Source organism: Chelonus insularis, unplaced genomic scaffold (genome assembly GCF_013357705.1).
Source record: "Chelonus insularis isolate UGA/USDA-ARS -01 unplaced genomic scaffold, ASM1335770v1 contig_369_pilon, whole genome shotgun sequence".
NCBI lineage: Eukaryota > Metazoa > Arthropoda > Insecta > Hymenoptera > Braconidae > Chelonus > Chelonus insularis.
The window spans coordinates 16,698-41,031 of record NW_023276529.1 but is presented as its reverse complement, the minus strand read 5'-3'; the positions used below and the strand labels follow the sequence as shown (position 1 = coordinate 41,031).

Genomic DNA, 24,334 nt, shown 5'->3' with positions numbered 1-24,334 from the left:
GAAATCTATCTTACCAACAGATGATATCTTTAAGCTAATTTTTGGAATCTTTATTACTTTTTTATTTCAGATAAGCTTTAGAAAAACTCAAAAAATTATTTTTAGTAATAATCATTACCAACAATCCTTGAATTTTATTACCATTTATTTTTAACTTTGCTTAATAATTATCTAAACAAATTAAAATACACACAGAGATTTAATTTGGCTTTTATTTATAGCAATTAAATATCTTTACTGCTTTACATAGTTTGAATAATTAACAAATGTAATATTGAAGCACTACAAAAAAAAAAAATAATTATTAAAGTTACTACTTGTTCTGTTTCTAGCACAATCATGTTAACATTTATCCCACAAATGCTTCTGTAATTTATTAGTATTAAACTCGTAATATATATTGAATGACATAATGGTATTCAAATAAACTAGCTCATATAATTTATTGAATAATCAAATACATAATCGATTAATTTTTCACTGAATTAATTATTGAACTTTTACTTATTCATATGAATGGGAAATTATTAAAATAGTTAAATAGAGTGAAAAAGTATTTTTGAATAGTTCACCTTTACTTTGAAATTCAATATCATTATTTAAATATGATAATATTTTATACTACAATAATATGTTAATGCATATTTTAGTTTGAGTCTCATATAAAGTCTCTTCCTAATGTGGAAAAAATTTTTATCCAAGCTTTTTTTTAACTGATCACTTTTTGTTTCATTCTTTTTCCATCAGTCCATCTAAGAATTTCCTTCTACAACAAAATCATTTCAGAGTGATTTATGGTGCATATGTCAATCCATAAAAGGTCATGTTTATTGTATTAAAATGACAATCACCAATAAATTTCTCCAAGCAATCAAAATAAATAAAAGCAAAACCCCACATTGTAATTTTTCATGGCGAAATCAGTGCTTATTTATTACTATAATGCATCAAAATACATCGCACAATTAATGATCAATGACAGTGTTTAATTGAAAAAGAAAAATCATTGTAAAAGTTGAATCAAGTGTAAGTTTTATGAAAAGTTTGCAGGAACATTTACAACAACTTAATAAATGGAATTGATTTGTGATACTTTTCCCTGACATTCACTTGAAATATATATATATATATGTATACAGATATACATCAGAAGTTAAAGGGAGGGGTTGTAAGAAGTGTGAGTGCACTATCGAACAATTTAGGGGATGGGAGTTGTTTGAAGAACAAGGGATGCCTGCCGAAACTCTCGGGGGTTGTATGGAAGGATGAGTAGCAAGTGACACGCGCTCTGAGAAATGTGGAGGAGAGAGAGTTAACCTACTTTCACATTTTGGTCGTTTGTCAGCTGAAGAAGAACGGGGAGTGAGCCTGTGTATCACTAAATTCCCTGACTCCCCAACCATTTCTACCCCAGTTGGACTCGCGTCCGAGACAACCGACGTCGCTTCGTTGGATTTAAAAGCGTTTTGATGTAAACACAAGTGGAATTCGGCAAATCGAAAGATTCTAATTCCTATAGACAATGCAAGAGAGTGTTTCCCTTTACTCTCTATTGAATTATCTGTATCTCCATTTTTTTTTAACTATTTCTCCCAAAGTACTTTTCACTTCTTCAACTCGAACATCGACTTTTGTCCGTTTTTTAGTCCTTTTTCCTTTTTAGCCTTTTTTTTTAAAGGACTCTGCTACTTTATCCTGGCTTGATTACTTCCAGCAATCGAGGACTTCGTGGTCTACCAAGTATTTTTTTTTATCCTTTATTCAAGGTTTTTTTTTTCAATTCGTTTTCTCTCTTTTTACATTTTTATTCTCTAGTTCATTATTCTGACTATTCTACCTTCGTATTTTTATGACTGAAAATTTTACATTTCGCATTATCGAAGAATAGCAATAACTCTCAATGAAAAAAGTAGAATATAATAATCATAAAAACTGTTGTGAATTCAAAAAAGTGAAAGTTTTTTTTAAATAATTGTCTGGAAAACTTGAAACAAAACTGGTGTATGAATACAAATATATCTCTCAGGCTGACTCAACATCAACTTTTCTACTTAATTCGATACAAAATGTGATTTTTAATGAAACAAAGTACCATTTTTTTCTATCTTATATAATATTCATTTCATACTCATTAAATGTAGATCCCCTAGATGCAAAATTTGAGAATTTTAAAAAAATAAATAAATAAATAAATAAATAAAATGTTCTGATTCCATAAAAATCATAAATGTCTAAGGCTAGAATTATACTAGTGATTTTTTTTGAAAAATACCACAAATAAATAACATGTGTTGAAGAATTTCCTGTTGTGTAGAATCCCACAAAAAACACAGTTGTAATTGAATTCGTGGCTAATAAATCACTTGTTTGATATTTTGTTTTTTCATTTGTTCGTTTTGTATTTGTTTGTTGAAAAATATATCCATTAAAAGCGGTAAAAAAGTAAAAAACACTAGAATTAATGTGGGTCGATTGCGATTATTTTCATTCATATGGAATACTGGACTCAACTCTATATTCGAATAACCATGGACGGTTTATTTATTTAAAACTTGATATGAATAAAATTCCCCCAACGATTGTGTAGCTAAAAAAAAAACCAAATAGTTATATACAAATATAACATCTTTATCATATTTAATAACCACACATAACAATTTAATAGTTCGAAGTTTATTTATTTGAAATCAATTTTTTTTTTAAGTAGTTTAACAAATAAATGATTGAAAATTTGATTTATTATTCAAAAAGTTTACATCATAAATTTATTTTTGTATGTAAGAAACTCGTGGATTTGTTAAGAAGCTACGATGAAAGAGTGATACTTATTAAAAACAAAAGATATACATCTCTACAAGTTGCATAGTTCTCGACCTAGTTTACTGAGAGTAGGATCCAAGACTTCGATTCTTGCGCCTACCAAGGTGTAAAACGATCTTCCAATGGAACTAAAGGAGAAGAAAAAGAGATAGAACATGATGAATCGACCACGACCTATATAATAAGCCTACTGGCACGTGGGAGAATGAAAATTTACCAGAAGCATTTTTTTGTAAATTGAAGAAAAAGAGGTCTTTTCACAAGCTATTCACGTCTTTTTTTCCTCAAATCTTGAATAAAATATAAAGACTGGCAGTTTAGAACTGTAGAAAAATATTGAGACGTTTCTATGAAAGATTGAGAGATTTTCTACCAAAAAAGTTGGACAAATAGTCAAGTAGAAGTGATATAGAAGTAGTACAGGACACTAAAACGTTGAAAACAATGACTAGAGATTTGAAAAACTGAAACAAGTCGTCTTCCTTTATGAAAAAATATTTTCACGATATTGGTATATACTTTTGGATGTTTATAAATACAACATCAATCACTTAAGCTTTATTGAAGAACTTATAATCATTTATTCACTTTTTCATAAATATATGCAGTCACTTTCATAAAACAAAAAAAATCAGAAACATCTGGGTGATGGAGGAATGAAAAAGATGTCCAGCGTTTTTCAGTAGTATAATCAGTTATTTGGTCATACTTAAGCGAGAGACGAGTTTTCCATCACGATATTTCTGGACAAATGAATGTCTTGCGATGAGTAATAAGGAGGTTTTGGAGAAGGGTAATAATAATGATAGTCGAGCGAGTGGCATGAAACAGAGTGTGGTGGTATGAATAAAGAAAGAAAGAACCCTCTTGCTAGCTTCTCATCGTCGCCGTGCTTAACGAGCGATCCTCTCGTTTCCGTTTCTCTCTCGAGCCCACTCTCGGGGCGTAGATGCGCGACGTCACAAGATGAAATGAGTCTCGGCTTAACGAGACGGCGACAACAAAGCCACCAGAGGGGTCTTTTGTCAAAACCGAAACAGGGAATGCGTTGATTCTTCATCCTCTTTTTTAAATATTTTTTGACAAAAATAAAATCTTGGTGATAATGAAACAAGAAATCCACACACACACACACACACTCTCCTGGTACCTTTTCAGAGGTGATGAGCGGCGTGATATACGTAGTGACCGCCGTTGTGTACACTTGTCTTGACAGATTTAGAAATCGGTTCCACTTGCTGGAACACTTTGACTTTTCTTATATTGACGGGTCCTGATCAGCTGACCCGTACTTTTGGTTTACTCGACTTAATGGCTCGTGTTCCTTTATGAAACTCACGAGTCTAATTAATCCAAAACAATGGTACAAATGTTGGTAATCTGGTGATAACTGTTTTTTCTTGCGCACGCGATACGGTCACGTTTGAATAGTATAGTACCGGGTAAGTGAGAAAGCCACGCGCGATACTCAACAACTTTAGTCCCCAGTGTTTGTTTATATAGTACGCGTCAGGAGGAAAAGACGCGTATCACCTTTTTCCCTGATGAAAGATCAATTAAATCGTCTCACTTTGACACTCTCTTTGCACTAAATCGCAAATAAATCGGCACTATAACAAGAACTTTGAAACACACGTTTATTTGGCGCTCGTTAAAATGATTTCCCTCTCTCGGAATGACTTTTTATTAACTTCCGTTGATTAATTAATTATTTTAATCCTTGGGTACACTCTCAGATCGCGCTCGGGGTGTGTGAGAGAGAGAGAAAGGAGAGAGAGAGAACGTAAACGTAAATGCCAAGAGGCAGGTGGTCGTGCGTTCGGATGGTAATGCTACACGTTGTGGCGCCGAGAACGGAATGGGGCGGCCGTAGATGCCCGGGCAGTTCGCCCTAGCGAGGGGTAGCGGACGAGACACCAAGCGAAAGAGTAGGGATTCCGCTCAACAAGGAGAGGAATCACTTACCGGCAAGTGGGGGAAAGTTAGACTGTGCTCGTGGGCGCGTGAAACCCCTCAAAGGCTCAAATATTACTGGTGAGCATGCGCTAACTGTCTCCCACCTTTTGCAACTCACCCACTCACTTCAGGGTAGGGAAGAGATATCCTGGAGTAGGGAAAATAATTCGCGAGGGGGAGAGCCACACGATGAGCCGCCGCTTCAGCCAGCATCGACCGACAACGCGCCGTGCCATGCAGACCCAACGGGAATACTTAATGCTGTGGCAAACTTCAGCGCTGCGCTTGCTTGCTTGACGATAGAATAAAAGGAGATATAGAAAGGGAGAATAGTAAAAGAGAGAGTTTCCAAGCCAGATGAGCTGCTTTAAAGCGATGCCTACTTGTTACGCCTCAACGTGGTGACTTTCACGGAATATTTAATTTAATATTTTGGTAGTTATCCCATCAGCATTTTCGTGTTATCGGGATTTTATCCTCTAACACAAATTTACCGGCTTTATCCAATTTACTGATTATCTGTTTCTAAATAGAACCAAAATGCTATTCACTAGAAAGCTCTCTTAAGTCTTTAGGATAATTATTTTTAGAATAAACGAAATCGATTTGGAAATTTGTTTAATCAGAATCTCCTCTCTTTTAGGTTCGATCGAGTCCAGGGACAAGGCCACCAGTTAACAGTGTCCACGTGGTGTATCTTATCAGTGAATTCGGTTGTACAGCTGTCAAAGCGACCTGTTTCGAACAGATCGGACGCCCGGTCTGGCCGATACGGGCCGTAACTACTGGCCTGCTATGTAGAATCAGACCAGCTGCTTGATACGTCAATGTAGTGAAGCTGCCCCTCTCGATTTGGCAGCTTGCCAGGCGTGAATGTATCCTACGTTTAACACGAAAGAAAGGAACACCAGAGGAGGCGAAAGGTCTAACCTAACCCAGAAAAGATTTCATTGAGCACTAGCTTCAACTGGCACCGTGCCAATACTATGGACCTACCACTATACTACCGCCAACCCTCTTTGCTCTTTCGAGAGCAGAGAGGATGACCAGCCGAGCACGAAACGACTGAGAGGAAGTGCATTTCTCCTACGTCGACCGAGCGCGTCCATCACAGAAGATCGATAGAATGAGTTCCCGAGTAAAGCTTAAAGTTCATCCGTATATTCCTTCACTTTGATTCATTAGTTACTCCGATTCCAGTGTACAGAGTGTCACGGGAAATTTTTATAAATGCATTCCGTGATAGCTACAAAGTTTAAATTTCAACATCAACAGTCATACTAAAAAATGCTTTTATCACTTTATTTCATGCTTCTTAGTAAATAAAATTTTATGGATAAATACAAAGCTCACTTTTACATTGATTTTAAATCAAGAAAATAAATGTGTTCCTGAGTCAAAAGATAGATATTTTTTTAATACTTCAAAGTTCTGATTTTCGATTATTTGAAATTACCTCAATATTATTTATGAAAAACCAAAAAGTAATTCTAAGTCTTTATTTGCGTTGTATATTTCTGTTTTCAGTCATATCAGTACTTTTTTAATTTTACTAATAAATTCTTTGATACATACTAACCGAACTCATATGGAAAAAAATATATTTTATTACAAAATATGGAAAATTACAACTAAAATTTTTTGATAAAAAAAATTATCTCAATAAATATTAAATAATATTCTTCTTTATTGCTTTTTTTATTACCGTGTGTTTAATTATGTATTATAATTTACTTAAAATTTATTGCTACTAAATACCGATCAAGAACTTTTATTTTCAATACATTTTAGTTCTTAAAAAATATAAGAGAAATAATATTGAGAGTTTAAAAAGGATTATAACCGAAAACAAAAATCTTCAGTATAAAAACTGACTACAAAAATGACAAAAATGATTTAAAAAAATTAAAACAAGTACCTATATTTCGACTTGGATTTAAAAAAATAGTTTTAGTGAAAATTGAGAAGGAATTGATGGTCAGAATCTGAAAAATCAATAATAAGTGCCTCTATAATATTTTGTATCGAATGAGAATAACGAAATAATGATTATATGACAACTTAAAAAAAGTCAAGAGAATCAGAAAGAAAACTAATGTAGCCAATAACTTGCTGAGGATTTACTTTGTCACATTTATTCTCGTTAACGTTGCAAGCAATTGGTTGGGAAATATTACAAAATAGGGCCATGACCTAGTCTTATTAGAGTCTGTTGCTATCTCAAGTGTGAAGCTAGTCGAAAAGAGAAGAAGTAGACTACTTATGCTGGAAGAAAAAAATCTAATAGGTGTAAGTTGAAGTACCATCTAGTGGATGAAAAAAAATTTGGCGTGTGGCTCTTCTGATATAAAAATATCTCTTTTTTTTTAATTTTCTTACATTCTTTCATTCCTTATTTACTCTGTCTCTTTTACTTTCTATTCTCTTCCATTCCTTGTTGCTCTTGAAGCTCAGATTCACATCCCAATTTGGCTTAGATCCAGATACGAGATGTTAAATGAACTTGGCGGGAAAACCGCACGGGACTCTCTTTCTTCCTCATTTATACTCAAGAACGACGGGTTCTCTTGTATTTTCTTCACTAAAGGATCCCCTGACAATGTCGTCATTTCTTGTTGACATGCATCAAGAACAAAGATATTCTACAGCAAGTGAATTTGCAAGGGGACTAGTTACGAAATCTGTATAACAACTTGGCTAAAAGCTACAATGAATAATTATCACCTTCTCTTAACTGCTAAATGTACGTGATACTCTTCTGATTAAATCTTTACAAATCTACTGAAGCCTAAAATGGCTCTCGAAAACTCAATTAACATTATTCAACTAAATGGAAAAAAACTATTCTTCAACTTTATTTTCGATTACTTTTTGAATAAACCTTCTTTTTGTAATCATATAAATAAGATACTTACTCTGAAGAAGCTTTAGCTTTTTATTGTTACAACGTTCAAGTTATTTATTTTGTATTATTTAAATTTCAATTTAATGATCTTCAAATATTTAATGTCCATTATTTCACTTTGTTAGTTTAATAAAATATAAATAAAATTAAGAAGTTTCTCATCAGAATAAATTAGTTAATAAATCATAAACTTCCAGTAAAATTGAATAAAGATAGTCACAAGAGCTCGTGTATTTTTGTATCACTTCAAGTAATCATTTCTCCTGAACAAAGTTGAAAAAAAAACTCTTTTAACTTATAGATATATCATCTTTCAGATTGATTATAAAAAAGGATTGCCAATATGTATTTTTTATCTTCAGAAAGTAATGAAAAAGTTTGTTCAAATGTTTGAATGCAACTTTTACTGAATTTAAGATGTACAGGGGAAAATAAAAAAATAAACCCCAAAACGATTGGTCAGTTTGTCAGACACGCTCCAACTTCTCTCATAATATTGTGTTTTCTGTTTACAGATAGTGCAAAAGGTAGAGCAATCTCTCTTTCTGCTCATATGCTTGGAATAGAGAAAAACTATTCTCTTTTGTAGTTTCGTATACGATAAAGATATTCTGGGATAAAGAAGAAATGAAATATTGAGAATAAAAGACAGAAAGTTAAAAAAAAATCTATATCGACATATAAAATAAAAAAATAAAAAATTGTTTCTTAGGTTTCCTAATTTCTATAGACAATTCAGCATTCTAACAGAGATTTCACAACCCCTCATCAACCGAGTCTCTGCACTTCCCTACTTACGTTGAATCTTCAGTGATGAAATGTCACCCTCTAACTTCGTTTAATCTCTCGTGATTGATCAGGAGATTGGTTATAAAATTTTAATGAAAAAATTTTTTCACAATTCACTTAAGCTACGAGCAATAATGGAGGATAAATTTATTTCGACAGTAATTTATTTTGAGGGTTTTTTTTTTGATATCAAAAAACGGAGAATAAGATTTTGTTTGAAATGAACTAGTAACGGATGAAGATTTTCAGAAATAAATAAATCAACTTCAATATTTCAAATAACAAAAGTTATCATTTAATTGGATACTTTTATCTATTTGATTATTTTTTTGATCTTTTATTGAAATAGGACTTTGATTAAACTGTGAGAAAATTAATAGTAACTTTTAATCCCTGTTGCAATTTTAATGCTTCCTGATTCAGGAAATTAAGTTAATATGATTAAACTGTCATATGAATTGAGTTACGGAAGAACTGTGGAATAAAATTTCCTGTACAAAGTATTGTATTAGCTCCAAGTAAATCGAAAAAATGATTATTCAACCTACGGTGGTGATGAGTAGTTTTTTTCATTATAATCTAAAAAATTCGTCCTAGCTGAGGGAGACACGTAAAAAAATAGAGGATTACTACAAGCATTCTGGAAGGTGCACCGTCAGGAAATCGATGCTGAGTTGATCAAATGAGGGTGGAGAATAGATAGGGGATGATGACTATAACATTTGAGTGGGAGTGGCTTTCTATAATGTCAGTGAACAACTCTAAATAACTGAAGTAATCATCAATATTTCAACTTGGCTATTCACTACAATATTCTCTCCCTAAAGCACAAAGTAACTTCATATCTCTACATCTACACTATATCGATAGAATTTATGTAAACGGAATTTCTGGAATAGAGCATTAAAATGATTTCAATACATGGGCTAGGAGCTATAATCAACAAGCAAGTTTATATAAAGGAAGTTTGAGAGAATGGTTAAGCGTTTGCACGTCCAAGAAAGCTTCTGTGGAATCATCATAGTAAATTCTAGTCGATATGTTTCAGTTAGAAGACACGTAATTATGATGAAAATTGATGTTTCTTGGTGGCTTGAGACAACTACAGACTCTAATGGAGCTAAAGAGAACCTTGGTTGGTCATGTTGACATCCATGATCAACTAAAAGGTATAGAACTTTTCAAATTATTTGTGTTTATTTAAATAATAAAAAAATTTCTTAAAGTGGGACAATAAACATATTATATCCTAGATAAAAAGATAGTTGGAAAAGAAAATAAGGACCTAGAATAGTCATAAAAAATCTCTCTCCAGTGGTATAATTGCTTCTTGATGCAAGTTTCTGTCATACTCCATGTGGTATTATTTCTCTTTTTATTTTCTATCCCGTTTTATTGCTCATTGGCAAAGTTGTCGAGTAATCTCAGCTCGCGGATTCGCCCGGGGATAATTTTGTACGTGCCAACAGGTGGCGCAACGACATCACCAGGATATGCAGTATAAGAGTAAGAAAACGAATAAGTGACATTTAGGAAATGAGAGAAATGGAGAATTGAGAAAGAAGGAAATAAAAACGACAACAAAATCGACTGATCATTCTTATCAAATTGATCTCAATGCCAAATCGTTAGGGGATTCGTGTTCGTTCAACCGAAAAGAGGAGATTACGTTCCACAGACGTTGGACATTCCCTTGATTCTTCTAAAGGACATTTCCACCGACAACTAGTGGACATGCATTTTATAGATGCTTTCCTCTATAGTCTATATCCTAGAGTAGTCCAACAACTGGTGCTTGAAGAACATCAGGATGTAGTCGAGCGTTCAACTATTTCTTTTGTTTTATTTCCATTGCATTTTCCCATTCATCATCCCTAGTAAATCGAGAACACGAATTTCGTTCTTTTTCTTTGATGAATACTAGAATTGTTCAAAATGTTTTTTTCTAATTGATCTCTCATTATTTTCTGATAAAGTAATGCAGCATGTAATTCAATCAATCAAAAAAAAAACAATTCTAAAAATTTTTCGTATCATATTTATATTCATTTTTAAATCAATAGAATATTGTTTGAATGAAATTGATTTTGTGATATTTTTGTTGAGGAAACTTTTACGTTTATGGAAACATTCGTCTTTGTTCATGATTGATTTTACTAGATTTGACTAAAACCTAGTGAAGGTTTGTTTTTTATGATAGAAATTTCCAGTTAATTTGCATGAACTAAATAAAATAATTTTATCAAAATATTTTTACTGAAATGAATTGGAAATAAAAAAAAAAACATGTTGATAGACTGAATAGAAATTCTGTATCAAATTATGGTTCATCAAATGAAATGAAGAAGTTTTCTTGTACTGGAGATTTAGCTTAGTATTCTTCATTTATATCACTTTCTGAAGCTCATCTATCTTTACTTCGTCAGACTTGGAAACTCTTGGAAAAGCTTCCAAAGAAATATACACTCTACACTAGTTTTGATGGCAGATTCTTGCAGCTCGGACTTCCTACTACTTTGAAGTGTTTGTTTTAGCGTCTTTACGTATAAGAGCAACGTGTTTTCGCTAAAGAAGCAAAACATTCCTGGAATAAGTTTCGCAAGTGTCACAGTCACCATTGAAAACGAATGGAAATTGGATCAGTGGAGAAAGAAAACAGAAGAGGAGGAGCAACTGAAAGAGTAAGAAAGGGTTTCCTTGGGTATTTCATTCGCCTAGTTGCTATGAAGCACAGTCTTTCTTTCATTCTCTTTGCTGACAGTATCCACTTCGAAGTCCACATTGACCTACTTTGATGTTTTCTACAGATTGTTCAATATCATGGATATTAGAGAATGAACAGAACGACCTTCTTGGAAAATATTCATGTTTGTTTCCTTTTGTGTACATTACTTTCTTATTAAAATTGCCAAAACGATGAAAAAGTTGTAGATTTTTAAATTTAAAAATACTTGACTCGGCAGCAGAAAAACACGATTGAAAACATTTTTTTAAATGGTCTTGATAATAATCTTTATTTCAATACGGCAATTATTGCTTTAGATGAAGATGAAATACTTTTGATTTTCAAAAATGCTTTTTTTTTTGTTATTTGGGATAGAAAAAAAATAATTTTATTGATGTTAAGAAAATATATCAGAATTTTTGATGTCATAAATTAGGCCAAATAAAGCTCTGGGATAGTTGAAGAGATGTTTAAATAAATAAAGACGATATGTTTGCTTAAATATTAAATGCATATTTTCACCTAGGGCTTTCAATCAAGGATATCGAAATTTATTTAAGGAGGGTAAAGATAGAAAAGGAAGGATAAATAGTTGTAATCACGCAAGCTAGAAGTAATTAATAAAAAATTTCAATAAATAAATTTTATCAACATAGTATATAATTTTCATTCATTTGGAATAATTATTTAAGATTATTATGTACTATTTTTAATCAACCAGGCATTAATGTAAGTTACTGTCAATAATTGAATAGAAATAAAAAAAAAATGATATTAACTTGGTTGATTTTTATTACCTATGTTTACATTCTTTTTTACACTGTCCACAAGCACAACATCCCTTATAAAAATGATTTTAATATAATAAATTGTAGTCATATTTAATGCACTTGACTACAATGTTAATCAAATAGGTGACGTCATATTAAAACACATTCAATGCATTGAAATAAAGCACTACGATTTGCAATGATGTAGATATTAAAAAAAAGATTATAAACAGCTATCGCCTATATTTTATGTAGTTATGACATATTTATGACTACTCTCTAGTAACTGATTTATTGACTTAACTTATTGATACATAATTTATAAGTCGTCTTTTATAAAAAATATTTAGATTGTTAATGAATACATAAAGCACGAGATACAAAATGAAGAAGAAACGTTTGAGATAACGAGCATTTTTGTGGAGAGAATTTGAAATAGAGTGTATAAAAAAGGTGAAGGTTAGAGGGTGGTAGTAAAGATGGTGCAAAGTCTTTAGAAGTCTTGCGGAGAGAACATCAGTGAAAAATGTTCGGTACTCGTGGCGAATTTTTCGGAGATGATGTCAAGGAAGTATACAGCTCGTTCATGAGGGCAAAGTAGGTTACTGGAGGATTGTCAAGGCTATATACCGATATATATAGATGAGGAAAGGGACACAGTAGCCTCGTCTAGTGAACCTAAATGGAACAATTTCGACGGGACAATTACTGGCAAGATGTTATCGATTTGAAGCTCGAGTTTAAAGCGGTCGATTAATCGAGAAATCGCGTTTACTGTCACACCCTGTGCGACTCTGGTGCGTCGTGAGAAGTGACGCTGTCGAGCTTGCGACACGAAAGCCATTTCCGGCCGTTGTCTCTGGGGGGTAAGAATTGAGAGAACCTTTGCTTTACCTGTCTCGAAAGATATCGAAAAATCGACAAACAATCACGAAGAAAATTTATTTCGACTATCTTTAACATCTTTCATAGAAGATGAAGGAAAAATGTTGGAAAATTTAAAATTGACAGTTTATTTTCAGCTGATAAGAAGGTAGAAAGACATCAAACTACGCTGGACAATCACAATTGGTAGAAAGCAAATAATAAGATCAGTATACAAAATTGCAATACTAGAGCTAAAAATGCTATTCCAGTCGAAAAAAAAAATCTGTTCAATCATTATTTGTCGTCAGAAAATTTGAAATTCAAATGTTCCCTGGAACAAAGGCTAAAAATCTTTAGAAAGGTCGTAATAACTTTACCTTCCTTGATACACAAGTCATAACAACATGTGCATATTAAAATTAGTCGTCAACATTCTGGATAAACTTTATCATCATTTGTTTGGCTGAACATTAAACCAATGTTAGATTCATTGATCTGATGTTGGGCCAGTAGTGTAGGATGAGTTGGTTATGAGGTTTACAACTTACCAGTAATATTTCATTGGAGAAGAAATAAAGCAAATAATATGATCAATACACAAAATGGCTGAAAGTGCTAATGATCTAGTGTATTCTACCACAATCCCAAAAATAATTTTAGGTCATTTAGTTATTAAATCTAATCTTGTTGAAACTTTACAAAAAATTTTATTTTTACTATTTTTTTTATAAATAAAAAAATCTTACAAAAAAAGAAAAATTAATTTTTATTAAAAAATTTGTACAATTAGTTTAAATTAAATATTTAATAAAAAAAAAATTAATGATTCCTTCACTGTTTAATGAGACTATTAAATTATTAAAAAGCACAGCATAATATTTTATCGTTTAATTTAATATTAATGATCTGACAGATAATTTTAATTGTTGTATTATAAAGGCAAACAGTGAAATGAAATTTTCGAAATAAATAACAAAACCAATTACAAAAACAACATTTTTCAAACCATTAAAATAAAAAATATACGTGATACAATAAAAGTTTCCACAGGATGAGTTTCTAGCATTTCCAGAGTTGGTTACTAAGTCGAGAAATTTGTGTACTTTAGTAGGGTAGACTGTTGAGTATGGGAAAGAGAAGAGAGTAATATTGAGAACGATAACTCGCGTGTGTCGTCTCTCGTGTTTGCGACCTACGGGCTTACACGTTGAGGTAATAGCGACTGTCAGCGTCGTGCATCGCAGCTTTCTGTACAATCTACGAGCTTGGGATATCCATTTCAAGCCATTTAAACCGAGCTATAGCCCGAGACGTGTATACACGCCGTCTAAGATTACTACGCAGTTTCATTATACTCTGAAGAAGGACGACTATTTTTTATTTTTTCTTTCTTCATGCTCGACCTCCTCTTCATCTCGCATGTACTTTTGTGTTTTCAAGAGACAGAAACAGGAATGAGAGCACCCGCACGTAATCGAGAAACGACTTCCGGGTGTTCAACGTTTTTTTTTTCTCTTCTTCTTCTTTATGTGTCGTCCGGTTTAAACAGGTCGGCTCAAGTTTAGCTTCACGATAATGCTTTGCATTTCTTCTGATACTGTTTTATTCCATTTTTTAGTTTCAACTGTCTGTTTTCCATTTTCTCTATTCCCTTCACAGTCTTTGCTACAACAGCAGCAGATGTATTAGAAGACTATGAAGGATTTAGATGAGGTAAAATAGATGGTAACTTTATGGAGAAAATGTGCTCTCGAATGATCATTATTTTCATCAAGAAAAAAATTCAACAACTTTTGATTAATTAAATCAACTTCAGAATTACTTGAGTTTTTATTTATTTGATGAATATGATAACCAGACTAGTTAATGATGAGGTCAATTATACCAAGACCAATTGATGTCATCAAGATGTAAAGTAGGTGCTAAAGTAGCTGAAAGGTTCACTGCTATTGAGTTCCAAAATGATTTGGCTCATAAAATCAAATAATTCTAACCTTCAGCTTGATAAAGTTTATTTTTACAAAAAAATCATGCTGATCAGATTCTGAACAAAATCTTGATCTCTAGACTCCTAGTTTAACTAGGATATTTGAATAAGAATTCTTCTTTTCTGGATTGAAGTATTTTATAAGAATAACTTCCAACATTTAAATTAAAATTTTTTTCTGGAAATTTTATGATGAAATTATATTTGATATTTTAGTAAAAGCAGAATTGAATTCTGTAGGATTCTTATCTTGATAATTGAATCTTTAAATACCAGAAAGTCATCTTATCACTGATTGACACATTCAATAAATTACGGAACCCAAGCTATTATGTCACTTTTCACTCATTTAATCTTGGATGAAAACTTGCAGCTTCCCAATTATCAATGATTTAAAACGTTTGTGAAAATTAGATTCCTATGTATGATCCACAATATCTGAGTTATCATTCTAAATATACATAGAATGGACGTCATGGATTAATGAGTAGTGGGAACAAAATAGAAAAGATCTACCATGAATATAATTGGTATCAAAATACCATCAATGAAACAAACTTTCAAACAATTATTTCTATTCAAATTTAGAATGGCCGAATGACATTTGAAAGAGACTGACATCAACTTCTGTGGGAGATTTTAGAAGAAAGGTTAAGTCAAATAAAAAAATACATGGAAGTGTTAGGCATATCAGAGATTTAGACAAGACTAACATTAGTGATGATTTGGATATTTATAACCATAACTATATTTGTTGGTTCATTGATTTAAGGAAGCCTTAATGTCGAAGGAGTTGGAGAAGATATCTCCATTCTAAAATAACTTATTGTTCAAAGATCATCTTTATTCTTGACAATTGATATACTTGTCTATTGGAGTCTTATTTATATCATCATTTAGCTTCATATGAATAATTTAAGTGTCACGTTTTTGCTTATGAAGTAGATTAATTTATTTCTGATTGTAAAATTTAACTTTTTTACACAACTTAGAGACACATGGAAACTTAAGACATTTTTTTGGATAATATGAAACCTATAGAACAAGTAAATGTTGTTACTTACAGTTAAGCTGGTGGATTATACTAACGAATGCAATAAAGGTTTTTCTGGACTACCATACTCTATCTTGAACTCTTACCTGAAACACAAATAATTAAATTGATTCGTTAGTAAAAATGTCTAAAGAGCAGAATAACTAATAAAATGAAGTAAATAGAGATTGGATGTGATGTCAGTGAAAAATTGGTTGGAATATAAAACAGACTAAAAGAAATGTGAAAGAAAACTCTGGGAAATTATTTTTATTTACCAGTTGATTCTTTTTTAAGTTAGGAAAAAGGACTATCAATTCTCGTGTCACTCTCCAACCTTCTTTCTTGGAATATATAAAATGTAAAGTTGGATATCAAACATTTAAATGTAAAATTTGAAATAAATTTAGTGGAAAAACATCTTTTTTTTTTACATGTAAATAAATTTCATTTCATTCATTCGTTCAATATTTAACTTTCTACTAACATGATCATCAAAAATTCATTAAATAATTTAGAATATTTTTTCAATTAAATAAAAAATGATAATAAAGCTAAATTTTGCATTTTTTCATAAAAGGGAAGGGAATCGAAGCTTTACTAGTTTGAAATCTCTTAGGAATTCCAATCCAACAATCAATTAAATGACGTTCCAGTCAACCATCTTCCCAGGAGCGCGTCAGGATCCGTTCCCGGATGATCTCAGCTGCATTACCTTGATGAGCTTCAACCCAATCCAACCTCAACTACCAACCCTCTACTCTCCTCTATTCTCTACATACCTTCAAGTCTCCAGAGAGACCAAGATCCTAGCGCTTCTCTCTCGCATTCTACAAGAAGAGACTACAGTACACGGATACTGATACATAGGTAGTACTTACAGGTGTAACGACTTGTCCCACAGGATCCCAAGACATAAGGAGAGCAAGGATTTGTGACGTATCAAGAACCTAGATCCATCAGAAAATATAATTCAAATTCTCTCGAGACTATCTAAGTGCTCTTTGACGGGTTAATAAGCTTTACAACTTAGTGCTTTCGTTTTATACTAATTAATTCTCTAATGAAATGAATTCCAGCAATCTTGATTAAAATATGAAGTTATTTACGCTGTATTGAATAAAAATAATCTTTGTCAAATTTACAATGAATAATTGTATTCAAATAGTAATGATTTTCTCAGATAATATTTATTGAAATCAAATTCTAATTTTCAGTCTTCAAGAAAATTATTTAAAATAATTCCATTATTATTGATGTCATTCATATTATTTTTCAGCAATAAATTGTATATTAATACAATATGGTTACTAGTGACTTTGCATAACTCTAAACAATTATATATTGTTTGATATAGATGGTATTTAATAATAAAAAATAGTTAAGCATTTAAAAACGATTATTCTTCTTGGTGCAAATATATTCAATTCAGCATACATCACTTGTAAGTATCGATTCAAATGAGAGAATCTAGAGAAATCGTTTGAAAGTCTAGAACATATTAAATTACTCTGAAAGTTAGCAAAGCAATTTTGAAATAAATGTTTTTCGAAATAATTGTGGAATGAAAGGGGGTTTTTAGTAGTTGGAAGTAGAGGAACGATTTGTCAAGCAGAATAGGAGCATTAATTTTGAGGTTTACCAGCAATGGGAGGTTTAAGTACTGTAGTAACATCATCGTAGTAGTCCCAAACAAATATCTCGCTCTCACACCTTCTATTCCATTTCTCTCAGCTCGGTAAGAGCAGCAACAGTGGCAGCAGCCCTAACAGCAATTCGTACCAACTATTAGCGAACCGACATTCATCCCGTTTAACTCGAGTTAGCGCTTGGTCAGGTTTAAACCAAGGAGACGAGAGACGTTAACAAAATACTCTGCTTACTCAATCTGTCTTGCGTTAAACTAGTACACGATTCACGGCATTACGTAGATTTAATTTTCACTCATTAAAAACATTCTACTTATCTATTCTGAGTTTATCTAATTAATCATTTATATAAAATACGATATAGTCACTTCTGTATACATGTTCGTGTAAGTCGACACTGGAGATATATGGGTGGGATGTACTTGGATGCAATATTGTTATAAATATACTTTATTTAGAAGATATACTCCAACTGAACGGCAAGAGTTTACACAATGAACATGAGAAAAGTTTCAAAAACCAAAACCACATGGAGTACAGGAGCAGGATTTAATACTTGCTTAATCCGTAGTTGGTCCGCCGCAAACCATTTTATTACGAAGCAGCACAAACATATTAAACTTAATGCGCCTTTGTTGTCTGAATATAGAAAACCAAAGGTCGTTTTTTTTGCTATCTAAAAGGTCTCTTCATTTTGTCGACTTAAAATTCACTTTTTTGATATCATTTTTTATTTAAGCTTCTAAAGGATATTCTCCAGTAAACTGCTGTTCCTTCATGTAGCATGGGGGTTTAGTCTATTAAAAAAGCTTTACGTTTTAACATAATTTAATTTTTTTTCATTACTTCTCGCACTTAAGATGGGTAATTGTTTAGAGTGTTTAATTCTGAGGGAATTTATTTTTTCACTTAAAATTTTTTTTGTTAGAAAATCGTGTTAATTATTTTTATTTCGTTCATTTTTTTTTTTTTATTAAACAAACATGAAATTAGTGATACAAACTCACAAGTTTACCCTCTACTAAAAATCTCTCAACGCACCTAAAGAAGTTTCCACTTCAAAAATAGTGATGAATTGATTATTGATCTGCTTGCATTATTAGCTATAAAGATAAAATTCAGTTGTAAAAGATTTATATTATTAATGTATGGTCAAATTTATTCCTACACCTCCAAACTCTTACCCATCCCTAGAACTCAGTCCAACAATTCGAACAAGACCCAACAGATGCGCGTCTCGTCGTAGCGACGTTTACATAATCTTAGCATTACTCGACTCAACTCCCTGACCCTGTAGAAGCTTTTGTCGACAACATTCAAGGGGTTGCGCATTTCTGTGTCTTCCTCACTTGAAAGCGCAATCATTTTAGCTATGGACGAGGCAAAAAAGATTGGATAGAGGATTTAAGGATTAGAATATGTTATGGAAAATGTTGCCTGCCATTCTAAAGCCCTAAAACTACCTCATATGATAGTATCATGCTGAATATTTTGGTAAAATTGCATCATTTTGAATAAGTCTCACCATAAATAGTCAAGTACTAGTTTTTATCATCATCTACATTTTTGTTTACTACAATCTCCTGATTTGTGATACCTTACGTTGAATGATGAATTAAAAACTTAATTCCAAACAATCATCAATGATGCTTTTCTTCGTTATTCATTCATGATAGTATCAATGATTAAGCTATTGAGATAAGTAAAAACAGAACCTTGATTCTATTAAGTCCTACCAATACTCAAAACCAAATGTAATCAATCTAATAACTCATAAATAAGACTTTATGAGAGCTGGCTCTAAGCATGAATTATTCCCGATCAGATTGAGAATTTATTCCTCGATAGAATACAATTATTCAGAATTAGGTCACCCACGAATAATCGCCAAGTCATTTGCATCAATAAGGCTAATCAGATAATCATCATCAATGAGCAATATGTCAGGAAGAAAATTAAAAGAACATTTTATTTTTCAAAATTAAACTATAATTAATTGGTAATTTTTACGAAGAAATATCTAGTCCAGCTTTCAACTGTGCTTAAGTAGGATAATTTTTTAATTGAAGCTACATAATTTATATACCAAATCATTAAACATGCTGAAAAGTTTTTTTCCTGAATGAAATTGTAATCAATCATCCATTTCTTGCTTATAATTCATTCCTCAATCCCTCATTCTTTACTATTCTCTTACACTTTAATTCCACAATCCAAGCGAGTGAATAATCGGAGAAAAAACAGTTCTTTCAGCGTCTCTTAATGAGATTCGGCAACGACGGACTTCTCAAGCGACGCGAGAAAAATCCTCAGCTTTAACACGTTGGCATCCATCGTTTTTTCTCTTACTATTACATTTCTTCTCCTTCTTTTTTTTGTATTATTTTTCTATCTATCTCTATTCCACTTTGTCTCCTTTTCTCTCTTGCATCAGTATCAGCTACTTGGCATCTTACGCAAGCAGAGGAGAGAAAGAGGACAAGGGAGTGGGGTCTCCTAATGGCTCTTCGCGCCATGTAATCAGCACGAAGGCGTTAGGTAGCACGACTCATGGTGATAATACGCCTAGGTCACTTAGAACCTCTTACTTCTACTTCTTCTTCATCCAATTTTCTACATCCTTCGTTCATCTGTCTCCGTATATCTATTGCAAGTCAAATCAACATCTCGATCGGTTGGAGATTAAATTTCCTTCGATCGTTTACGTTTCGATCATCCACAAACAAACTTACAGTTTACTACAACCAGGGTCCAAGTTATTCATTTGACTTTTGACTTGGATGCTGTTTTAATAAGTTAGTTATCAATTCTGGACTTGATCAAGTCAATTACATTCAATCATCAAAAAGATTATCCCAATTGATTAAATTATTTAATTAAAATTGAAATTTAATTTTTTACGAATACATTTTTGGAGATAATCAATCAGAAATTAGCTTTAGAAAGTAATAAAATATTTTGTAGTTGATGAAAAACCAAGTTGAATGTTGACGGAAAGTGATTCAACTGTTGAACTATTGGATTTTTTTGTTCTTTCCACATTGAGAAATGTTTAGATGCCTTTCAAACTATTGATAAAACGATTCAAAACCAAGTCAATTGCTTTGGGAATTTCACTCTACCTTTTGCTGTGTGAAACTACGGAGTCTATAGTCTAAGTCCATGTAATTGGTCCACCGCAAAAGCTCCCCCACAACGTCTGGAGCAGCCGGTGGCCCAATTTAATATAACCTATGCATATTCAATAGTTTCTACAGTCTCTAGAATTAGGAAGCAGATGGCTATGCAGAAGAAAAGCGGTTTTGAGCGCAAAGGAACAAAAGCCTTCGTCTCAGCGCTTTCTATTTTATAACTTAAACAAAGTTGCAAGCTTTTCTCAACGATTATACTCTGGTCTGGTCACAGAACTTGTGGTCAACATCTAACTTCCATTGGCAAGAATACTTTATACATCATCATTTTTTTATTATCAGAATTGATTTTTTAATAATGATCCAAAAATGTTTATATTTTCGAATATTTGATTAGAAAATAAAGCTTGATGTCTTTTTTAAAATGATATCTTGAAAACATCAGTAATGAAATAACTTGGAAAACCAAATGTGTGTTGAAAAAAGTGTTAATTAGCATCAAAAAGTAACGAAACCATTTGTACTTAATTAATTAAGTCATTAATTAAAATAAAAATATTTAATTACTTTGAAAGAAGACTGTTTTAGGAAATAGGATATTGTAGTAGATAAAAATCATAAATGTCAGACAGGTAACTTTTCTTTTATCTGCTCATCATGGATGTCGTCTGCCGTCGGCAATGCTCTTCTCAACAATGAATGAATGAATGTCAAAAACGTGGCAATTAATTCAGCCCCTGCGGGATGAACAAAGGCGTAAGAATACCTTCGTTCCGCTCACAATCTCCTGCGCGGTAGTTTGGAAGTTCTTCACTTGAATCCGTCTGTCGGAAGGCACAAGTGAGAAGGAGCTAAAACTTGATGGTAGTCAAATAGTAAAATAAAAAAAAAGGTTAGGGAGTATAGAGAAAGCTAAATAGCTTGTTGAAAAGCAAAAAAGAGAAAGCTGACAGTTGAGTAGCATCAAGAGAATACAATACGAGGATCATCCAACCTTACTTTGCTTATTGTAATTCAATTTTATTAAGTAAAGGAAGGAGTTGTCTTCCCTTCTTTCTTACTCTTTCTCCAGCTTCGATCCTACTTTGCACACTTCAAGAGTATTGTTCAGGAGCAAGTTTTCAAAATTTTCCATTAGTTAGTTACCATCATAATATTAACTGAAAGATCAACATACACAGCATTAACTCTCTTCAAGATGATTATTTTTCATTCTATTCAAATCCTCTTTTATCAAGAAATTTTTTTTAATGTAATCATGATGATAAAAGTTATTTAGAAGTAACAAGATCTTAAGCAACACTTCATATACACTAGTAACATCAGTCTTTTATACATGCAGCTAGGAATAGCTAGATTGGTCCAGTTTTGAGCTCGGAATGGGCCAGCTTTGCTTCTCACCAGGGTGTTGTGCTAGTTTAACCCTTTCCTCTTCATTTAATAACATCAAGAGATTAGTCATGATGAACTTGATGACTGTTTTACATTTGCAACTACTTAGATTGTCATCAGAATTGTGAGAAATAAACTAACGAAATTTAGTGAAGAGAAAAGGACTAGAGTTAAACAATAGAAGTATCGTCTGGCATGTAAAGTAAATGGTAGTAACGATGAAATGGCAAAGGGGTAAGGAGTGTCTGTACTTCCAAGCAATATCTTGCACCAAATTGTGCAGGGCACGAGGCACCAAGCCACTTCCGTTTCGCTTGCGTTGAAACCTGTTTTACCCTTTCACTGAGTCTGTCTCTTTCATGCTCACACTCCCTTTCATTCTCTTATATTCTCTCTTTCATTTACTCTCTCACACATCTAGGGTTTCCTCTTTTGCAAGGTCTGCGACTCGAACAGCTTCGTAGCAAACACAACGGTGTTGACTCAGTCAGCTATCAGAGTTGGTGCGAGTATGCCCTATCCTGTCTGACTAAACATACCAACTTAGATTGCCATAACGTTGCCACCAAGTTCTCTACGCATCTACTCTGTAAACTAACTGCTTCTGTTTTTATAAATGTCAAATGTCTAATAACTAATTCGAGTTTCTAATCATCGATTATAATCAATTTATCATTTAATAACAAGATAGATCAAGTTGAAAGTCTGCAATAAGGTTTCAATGTATTTTTTGTTCAATTAATGAATTCTATATCAATTAGACCATCAAGCTTAGCATCAGAATTATTTAAAGCTAAATATTCTGAATGATTAATTTTTATTGGAAAAACAATATGGATAGAATTAAAGCTGATTAAATAAATTGGATTCCAGATTTAAAGCTACTGATCAAAAAACTTAGGAACTAAAAAGTCATTGATATCCCCAAAAAGAGCAGCAAACATCTAAATAAGTAAAGAATGATTTGGAGCAACCCTCAATCAGGAAAGAAGTAATTTAATTTTAATAGAATAAAATTCTTGATAAAATACAGAGGCTTATCCAACAGTGAATGAATCATAAGTTTTTTTTGATTCAATTATATCATTTAAGTTATTCTATAACACTCTGGTTGATAAGTAAATCCAGACGAGTTACAAGCCAAGTATTGTTAGCTATCCCATTGGTTCCCCTCGGGAAATTCCGTCCCAATTAATTTTGAGAAAATCGGAATCTTATTTCGCGTACTCGAGTACCCGTGGGGTGTTTCTCCGTCTCATGTAGTGAAAGAGTCTAGGAAATAGTAAATGAATACGTAATACATAGAAACGACCATGAGCAACGGAAACGGCTTGGTGGGATAAAAAAGGATGGGTAAAAAGTATAAAAACCGTCAGAAGAATAAGCTTAGAAGCCAAGCTCTTGCTACAAGAGTCTCCAGAGGAAACTCGCCCTTTGATGTTTCTTTTTTCAACTCTGCTACAAAACTCTTGATCAGGCGTATGATAAGAATGTAAGGGTGAGTTGGAATAAGTAAAGTGAATGGAAAAATGACTTGTAGGATCATTTAAATAATAAGAATTATTTAATATTTTATACATTCACATTTAAACATTCTTATATTTGCTAAATTGGGATTGAAACAATTTTTGTACTGTTGATAGAAATGTCATAGTCCAGGTGTTTCATTCCAGAATGAGAGATAATAAGCTGGAAATTCTTCAACTTGTATTAATGATTAGTTAATTAATATCTTTTATATATTTCTTTAATACTATTTACCTACTTTGTGGCATTAAAAACTCATTAAATAAAATATTTATTGTATATCTCAAGTTGAAGCTGTCCTGCTTCAAGCTGGAGTCCATAGTAAAATTTAATTCAATTTGAAGGGACACAAATGGTGTGTATTGATATCAGAATGAAACTAGAACTTAAAAATTGACTTTTTAATGTCGTAGTGAATAAAATATTGTTGAGAATTTTCCTGAATGTTAATCAGCAGAGTTTTTTGATTATTAGCTAATAAAGAAGAAAAGTAAGAAGTAGTTTACCCAAAAATGTTCGATAAAAAACACTTATCCAGTGTAGAGGAAGAAAGCAAGAAGTAAGATCGAAGTCGACTTGGGAATTACGTTATAAGCCGAGGAAACGGCGTCAGGATGGAAATTTTGTATGCCAAGTCCGGAAGTTCTCGTTTCAAGCTCTTCTAACGTTTTTCCTACTCTTATACACTTTTCTTGATGGTTTTTCTACCCTTTTTTGATTCTTTTTCACCCCGTTGGTTATACCCAAAGCTTCGGTTATTACATACACATTCTATTACATTCT

At 32.4% G+C, this 24,334-nt stretch overlaps 1 protein-coding gene and 1 long non-coding RNA gene across 5 annotated transcripts in view; one reads left to right on the top strand and one right to left on the bottom strand.

Moving 5' to 3' along the window:
- LOC118067158 (uncharacterized) overlaps positions 1–5,549 on the top strand; it is an 89,759-nt gene extending 84,210 nt beyond the window's left edge. The window contains exon 3 of the long non-coding RNA XR_004690330.1: positions 5,420–5,549. This is a non-coding gene — a long non-coding RNA (uncharacterized lncRNA). The remainder of the gene's footprint in view (positions 1–5,419) is intronic.
- The window catches only part of Rbp6 (RNA-binding protein 6), a 178,148-nt gene that overhangs the window by 139,016 nt on the left and 14,798 nt on the right, over positions 1–24,334 (bottom strand). Inside the window, exon 1 of one of the 4 annotated variants that reach the window (XM_035083757.1) lies at positions 3,971–4,662. The exons of the other annotated variants lie outside the window; for them this stretch is intronic. The gene's annotated coding sequence lies outside the window, so the exon portion shown is untranslated. Of the gene's footprint in view, positions 1–3,970; positions 4,663–24,334 lie in introns of those variants that run through there. 4 annotated transcript variants of the gene reach the window in all.